This window comes from Oryzias melastigma, linkage group LG9 (genome assembly GCF_002922805.2).
Source record: "Oryzias melastigma strain HK-1 linkage group LG9, ASM292280v2, whole genome shotgun sequence".
NCBI classification, from domain to species: Eukaryota; Metazoa; Chordata; class Actinopteri; order Beloniformes; family Adrianichthyidae; genus Oryzias; species Oryzias melastigma.
The window spans coordinates 2,763,399-2,771,547 of record NC_050520.1 but is presented as its reverse complement, the minus strand read 5'-3'; the positions used below and the strand labels follow the sequence as shown (position 1 = coordinate 2,771,547).

General features: G+C 40.5%; 1 long non-coding RNA gene across 1 annotated transcript in view; it reads right to left on the bottom strand.

Moving 5' to 3' along the window:
- Positions 1-6,454: 6,454 nt before the first annotated feature.
- The window catches only part of LOC112147893, an 8,883-nt gene continuing 7,188 nt past the window's right edge, over positions 6,455-8,149 (bottom strand). The window contains exons 2-3 of the long non-coding RNA XR_002919550.2: positions 7,286-7,460; positions 6,455-7,216 (exon numbers count right to left, since the gene is read on the bottom strand). This is a non-coding gene — a long non-coding RNA (uncharacterized LOC112147893). The remainder of the gene's footprint in view (positions 7,217-7,285; positions 7,461-8,149) is intronic.

Here is an 8,149-nt window from a genome sequence, read left to right as displayed (position 1 = left end):
ATGATCTGGAGGGCCGGATAGAATTACCTGGAGGGCCGGACCCGGCCCCGGCCCCCGGGCCTTGACTCTGACACATGTGGTTTAGACTGTCGCTACCCAACACTAGCGCATGCACTCACAGGCGGAAGAGGCTTGATGAGAAACCTTAAAGCGGTGCAGATCTGGTGCATCTTGGTCTAAAGGTTTGTTTCTGTCACAGCTCTATTCCGATATTTGAAAGACTTGGTATCATAGAATTAATAGAACGCTATCCTTACATCCCTAACGAATGGTTTGTTACCGTTTTGTTCGTAGATCCTGAAAAGAGACCGGAAAACTTGCGTTGAGGCGCGTGAACACCAGAGTTCTGAAGGATGAATCCTGTTGGTTTCAAATGGATTCAGTAAATTATCTCCAATCTAGTCCTAAAAGAGCTAGAGAGAAGTCAGACTAAGTGATGTGGCTAAGTAGATCCAGAACCATGAAACTCTAAACTGTACAAACATCCTTAGATTGAAGAGATGCGTTGATGTGTGTATTGATGTTTTCAACACTGTTTTCTTCTCAACAAGTTTAATAAAATGCTGACATTGTGACTGCAGATTCTGGGCTTGAATCCAATTTAGTCAATTCTTTCTTCCCACGGGACACAAAGGCACTTGTCTGTTGGTTTTAAATTGAATTTTCCAAGTCCACAAGTTTACATGAATAACTGGTAAAGCAAATATTACCTCCGTCTTGCTTTCTTGTCTCTTTCAAGGCGGCTGACATTGACAAGGAAATGATCTCAGCCCGGCTGTGTCAGCTGTCAGTCTCAGATGTGTTTCCCTTCCCGCTGCAGAACAGCAGCAGGTGTTTATGCAGCCTCTTTATTCAATGTGGCAATTACCGCAGCTCAGCAAACAAAGGGCGAGTGTTTCAGTGTTTCAGTGTTTCAGTGTAGCGCTAATTGTCTGACTTTGCTGCAATAAACCGCTTCTGCATTTTTGACAATTTCATTTTCCTGTGTACGTTCCTTTGTTGTCTTTCTTCGTTATATTGTGAGTAAAATGTTTTGATATCATGTGTTTTCTTAGCTGAGAACACAACAGTCTTGTGCCAAAGTACATGGAAAAAAAATACAATAAGGCTTGGCGGCACTTGATTACGAGGCGTAAAGAAGAATAAAATAGAGGGAGTTAAAAATAATCCTTACCAAAACAAAACTGTAGCATTAAACTGAAGCGGGGCGGATTTGATTACTTTGAAAAATGTTGACAAAGGAGATGTTCAGCTTTGTCTACAGCTCCAAACCACAAACTACAGCTAATTTGGAGTTTCACTAATATTTTAGCTCTGTGCTATCTGTTTTGGCTTAAGTGGACATTTTTCCAATTTTTTAGGCTAATTTGGCATTAAGCTAATATTTTAGCTTTATGCTAGCTGGTTTAGCTAATTTAGGCTTTTTCAGTTTTTTAGGCTAATTTGGAGTTTAGCTAATATTTTAGCCACATCTTAGCTTTTTTGGTTAATTTTGAATTTTTTGAGTTTTTTCTGCTAATTTGACACTTTGCTAATATTTTAGCTAGCAATCATCTTCAGCATTTTCAGCTTCAGCATTTTTTTCAGCTATAATTTTCAACATTTTTAGCTATTATCTTCAGCATTTTAAGCAATCAGCTTCAGTGTTTTTAGCTATTAATATCAGCATCTTCAGCTATCAGCACTAGCATCTTTCAAATTCAGTCTTCAGAATTCACACTAGCATTATCGCAGGTCATGCTATATAGATAGTTTTAAAAATGTTTTATCTGTGAAAATTACAGAAATTAATTATTGAAAATCTGGCTATGTGTGGCTTTCTGGAAAACCATAAATCTTTTTACGTTTAGGCTGTGATTGTTACACTTCTTCTACAAACCGACCCCAGTCCCCCATCAGAGAAGAAAATACTAGAAAAAGTTTGGGAACACCTGGTCTACAGTCACCAAACTTAATTAGTTGCCAGATTATTTCAGGTTCCATTTTTAATTCTTAAAGGCCCTAAAACTGTTTCCACTGATCTTTTAATAAAACTGTTTTTACTTCAAATCAAAAACTTGTGTCGTTTTGTAGTTTTTCCAAGAAATTCCCTTCTCAGTTGTGGGCAGGACAACAACCCCTGAAAGCTCCCTTTTTACACGTCTCCCCACCAGCTTACAGCCCCACACCCCCTACTTAGAACTGAAACCCACTTTATTACATACATAGTCAGAAATGCAGTTTTGTTTTATGGCTCATCAGTGGAGGAAAACTCAGCTGCAGGAAGGACTCGATCAAAGCCAAAGTAGTTTCTAAAAGAATGAATGAAAAAACATGACACACATCAATGCAGACAACAGAAAAGACACTTCCTTAAATAGTGAAAACCTAATTAGTGACTAATTTGTGACAGCTCAAGGAGAACTGATGGCGGGAGGACATCCAGGAGAATCACAGCCAACCTGCCCAGAAACAAAACAGATAAAAACCATAAAAATAAAACCAATTTTATTTCTAATGTATGTCCTCCATCATCACAAAAATTCCACAAGAATATGATATAAAAACTAAAAACACAACTTTCACAGGAGTGAGTCTTTAAAGTCCCCTAAGATATTATTTTAATTTAATATAAAAAACGTTCCCAGTAATGTTTTAATTATGATTATGAAGTTTTTAATCAAAATTCCACAACATAAATGTCTTAAAAAGCCATTTTTCATAATCTGAATTATTTGTTTCCAAAATCTCCTCTGAGGGGGCGTGGCTATTAGCCCTCAGCTGAGTAGCTCCGCCCCAGATGCCCCCGTCTGATTTTGATAGCTCTCTAGCTTAGATCTTCACCTCGAGCAGCAGGAGGAGAGGGCGACTCCTCCAGCTGGCCCCGCCTGGCTTCAAAACCGTGAAAGAACTCGATCAGGGAGCTTGCACATGCGCTCTCGGCCCGTCTGTCGTGACATCACAACGGCTCATGAATTCAGACGGTCGAACTGTCGACGTTGTAACAGTTTAACAACAATTTTAAAGGAGATATGTTCAGAAATGCGAAAACAAACAGATTTCTTACTACATTTGTTCTGTTTTAGAAGAAAAATGCCACATGCGCATGTCAAAACTAAAAAGAAAAGGGATTTTCATCTAACGCAGACTTAAAATATTTATTAGAGAAAACTCCTCATTTCAATGGAATTCAAATATGAAAGTTTGTTCTACAGAGTAAAGCCCACCCCCCTTTCCCCTCTTCGTTGCCGAGAACTTTGTGTTTACTTTCTCTTCCCCAAGCTGAAGCAAATGAAGACAAGTCTACAGGTGGATGCATCACAAAGAGGCGGAGCACGGAGCTCGTGGCCCCGCCCAAAAATGATCTTTTTTTTTCAAACTGCTTTTGTTTGCTGCTGATTCACCACAAATTGACTGAAAAAAAATCCCTTCTGAGCTTTCATTGCTCCATAAATGTCTTCTATCATCAGAAAAATGCCACAAAAACATGCTAAAAACACAGTTTTGATTGCAGTGGGTCTTAAATGCTGCATTCTGAACTCAAGGATTTTGCTTGAATCCATTTTTTAAAAACAGAAGCGAGGAACCAAAAACTGCTAACGACTTCCTGGATATTGATTGTGTTTGTGAGGGTGCTAATGCATCCACTAATATGACCCTGATGCACTTGAAGTCATTCTTCTCATCATAAGAGGAAAAAAAAACACATTGATTGGTGAAGATGAAAGGAACTCACACAGACTGAGGAAGCGTTGGTCGTCTCTACCCGTCGGAGGTCAAGGACTCTGAAAGAAGAGAGACGCTCCGACTTCTCACACATGCACAAAACCTTTCACGCAGAAATAGCATCGCTTGGTTTGATAAACTCCCAAATTGACAAATCTTTCACCATGCAAAAGTTTCAGGAAGATTTCAGAAATATTCTTTCCCTCTTTTAATCAAAGGCTCAGTTTCAGCAGGTTTTCACACACAACCTGCCCTGTAATCACCATGAGAAACAGACTGAATCTTTGTTTTCTTTTATTGTTATTATTATTGAGGCTTTTGCAGACTCCCTGCTGCTAAACTACAATAAGGGCAAATCCGAATCCCTCCCTACCCCCACGGCTTCTCCTTAACCTCCAAATGGAGAGTTATGGAAAAAGTGTCTTCAAATTGGGAAGTTACACCAACTCGATGACGTCATCAGTGCACCATTTTCTAGAGCTGTCCGAATCCTCAAAATTCCCCACAAGTCTTTGTGAAAAGCTAGCGTGCATCGATGCTCACTAGATTAGCAAATATAAACCACAATGCATTGTAGTCAAACAATTTTGAACAAAAAAAACATGTTTAAATGTAATATTTCAATAAACTATCCACATTTTCACCATAAGGACACATAAATATTCAATTCGAAATTGGTGACGTCATATCTGGTGTTTAGGAAAACTAAAGAAAAGTAGTGAGCATTATGTCCACATTAATTCTAAAATCCAGAGCACTAATAGTCCACCACTATATAGTTTTTTGTAGTTAGGGAGGAATTTGGACACAACCAATGTCTGTTTATTTTCATCTCTATAGTCTGTTTATAGTCTGTGATCACATTGGTCAACTGTGAAAAATTGGTTATATTTTGAAACTTTCCGGATTTTCTTGAGTGTCTTGGGTAACTTCCTGCCAGAATTGACCCAAGTCGCTTGCGGCTCAAGCAAAAAATAATCTGAACGCTGAAACGATCGCTGAACGGTGCAAGACGGCCGCGGCGCTTTGCGTCTGGTGTGAACCAGATACACAGCACAACGTGGATCATCCTGCCAATGGAGGGATACACAATAATAAGTCCCTACAGCTCCCCCTTAAAATGAACCTCTTTCAAACACCACTACAGCTCCAAGCGCCCCAACAGTTGGAGGGTTCAGGTAAAGCTGTAGGAGTCTGGGAAGAATTTGGTACAGCATGGTTGACTGTTTAAAAAAAACAACATAAATATAGCTTGAAGAAATTAGAATATAAAGACTTTTTTGAAAAGAATACTTTATGAATTGTTTTCATACTGGCTTTACTTTTTTAACAATGATGTTCAAGTTTCTCTAGGTACTTTAGATTCATTTAATCTGCATCGCTGCAAGTGTAATGTGTTCGTTGAGATGAGATCCAGTTTCAGAGCTCCGGCGGGATGAGTCCACGACTAATCCTAACCCTCCTTTCAGGAAATCCATTATCCTGCAGAGGTATCATCTGCTTCTCCAAACTGGACCAGTGCCGGAGAGCTGGTTCACATTTTACCATCTACAGTTTCATAAGAAAGCAGCCTCGGACGCTGCTGAAATCCAAAGTGTGTTAACAGGTTTCAAATGACTGCAAATACACCTGATAGGAAACATTCACCTGAAAGTAGTTCCATTACTGGCATCTCTCTAAAGAAAAGCTAAACTGAGCATAAAACCTTAACTTAGAATTTAGATTTGCTCAGACTGACAGGTAAACACAACCAGGACTTCACACTGAAGTCGAGCCTGGAGTGAGTATAAATGCTGGTGGTTCTGATGAGGATGATGATGATGATCAGCTGTGCGTGGAGAAGACTGAAGCGGTGGCTGATGGGAGTTGTAGTGAGGATGATTAGTACTCAGGAGAGGGGTCCCTCTGGTGGTCAGAGGAGGACATGGCTGAGTGAGTCCTAACAAAAACTCATCTTAGCTCAATAAAACATCTCTGATTTGTTTTTCCTAAATCATGAATTCCTGGTAAGACAATTTCATCTGCAGATTTTATAGATTATTTTAAGAACGGCTGATTTGACCAACAATTCAATTTATTTCATAATTGTGGTTGAAGATCTAATTAAAATTCAATTTTGGTTCATTTTGAACCATCCGATTGGACAGATCGATCTGGTTGTATTGTAGGAATACAAATCAATTCATGGAGGAATTGTTACACCTCTATAGAAAACAATAAATAATAATCCTAAACTTAGCACAACACATATTTGACACTTTCCACGTGAACTGCAGCATGCTAGTAAGTTCCTCTGTATCATACTAGTAGGCTCTACTGTAGAGAGCTAGCGAGCTTTACTGAAGAAAGCTAGTGAGCTACACTGTAGCATGCTAGTGACCTCCATTGCAGCATGCTAGCAAGCTTTGGTGTAGCATGGTAGTAGAAAGCTAGTGAGCTACACTTTAGCGTGCTAGTGAGCTCCTCTCTAGCATGCTGGGTAGCTCCTCTGTAGCATGCTAGTGAGCTCTGCTGTAACGAGGAAGTGAGCTCTGCTGTATGGAGCTAGCGAGTTCCACTGCAGCATGCTAGCAAGTTCCACTGTTGCATGCTAGCAAGCCTTGCTGTAGCATGCTAGTGAGCTACACTGTTGCGATCTAGCGGGCTTTTCTGTAGAAAGCTACCAAGCTTCTCTGCAACATGCTAGTGACCTTCACTTCAGAATGCTAGCAAGTTCTTCTGTTGCATGCTAGAAAGCTTTGCTGTAGCATGCTAGTGAGCTCCACTGTAGCATGCTAGCGAATTCCTCTGTATCAAGCTAGCTAGCTCCACTATAGCATGCTAGCACGCTCCACTGTAGCATGTTAGCGAGCCCCTCTATATTGAGCAAGCAAGCTCTGCTGTCCACCAGGCGGCTGGCTGGCATAGCAAGCCAACCTACAGTGTCAACTCAAGGTAATGTGGGCAAACACAGGTGTGAGAATTGTGGCTTCCATTTTGTCCATGGGGAGAAAACCTGCAACAAGGACCAGAAAAGTCCCGTCTGCTATGGTCTCTCGTGAAGGCATTTAGGTTGATGGCCAAAAACAAAATGGAGACGTGAAAAAAAAAAAAAATAGCATAAGAACCATCCAGTTTTACTAACACTTGTTTCTTAACTTCTCATATTTTGTTCACTCACTCTTATTTATTTTTCTTATGACATAATCATTAAAATGTAGCTTGACTGATGGCCCATGCTTGAGTCATGAACTTTAATGTACTACCTGCTCTCATTTTGACACCCACACAGACAGAAGATGATGTCCACTCGTGTTGTTTGCTCTGCAGTGCCTGTAAATCAAACTCACGCTGACGATCAGAGCAAACATTTCTCTGCCGCCCTGAAGCACTCAGCAGACAGTTACAAAGTGGGCAGTGCGTTTAATCGCATTATGCCACAATCCGCCCTGATGGAGGCGGAGAACAAGCTTGTCGATGTGTTCCAGTGAACATCAGGGGAGAACACCTTGAAGTCCGGAGCTGCTATCCGCTGTGGAGCCGTGGTAGAAATGATTAAGTATCAGACCAGCTCTGCGCATTTCCAAACTATCAGTTTCACCTTCTCTGCTACATCGCATTTGTAGGGCAGAAGGTAATGATCCACTTGGGTGACTGCCAAGTCATTTTCTATCAGTGCCCATGTTGGTCTGTCCAGCCTCTCGCTGTCTGTGGTTCATACGACACGAGCTCCTCACTGTCTGACGTTCAGGCCTGATACCCCTTCCCGGTGTTGCCTGTGGAGATAAAACAGCCGTGTACACACCCAAAGAGAGACATCCCAATGAACTGTGTCTGACAGCAGCCAGAGAGAGGCGGTAGATTTGACAGCGACGGAGCAACCAAAGGAAACAGAAAGGTGAGAAAGATCAGGCATGCTGTGAGTATTGGCTGTACAGTTTACCCTGCTGTTTAACCCTAGATATCAATCCATTTTCAGAGTGTGGAAAAGGTTTTGACTCAATAACCGAGCCTCAGGATGGAATATATTAGCTTTATCGATTGGAACTGAATTCTAAATATTGTAATTGCAAAAAAATAACAAAAATTGTGACACAGCAGGAAGTCTTTCATATGAAAAGCTTCATGTGAGGTGGAAAAACGGCAACACTTGAGAAATTAAACTCATACATGTACAGCTAAGCTTAAACACCTGTTAGGCTCCAGTGTTTTTACACTGCGTGACTCTGTTGAGTGATTCGCTTTTTCTATCATGGGCAAAGAAATAGAAGAACTTACGTAGAGGAGACCAGACAGGGAGAGAGGAACTAAAATAAATCTCAAGGCATCTCATTAAGGCATTAAACCTATACGAGGAATATATATTTATATATATATACACACCCACACACACAAACACACCCCCACACACCTATATACACATATGCATATATATTAAATATACACACACACATATATATATATA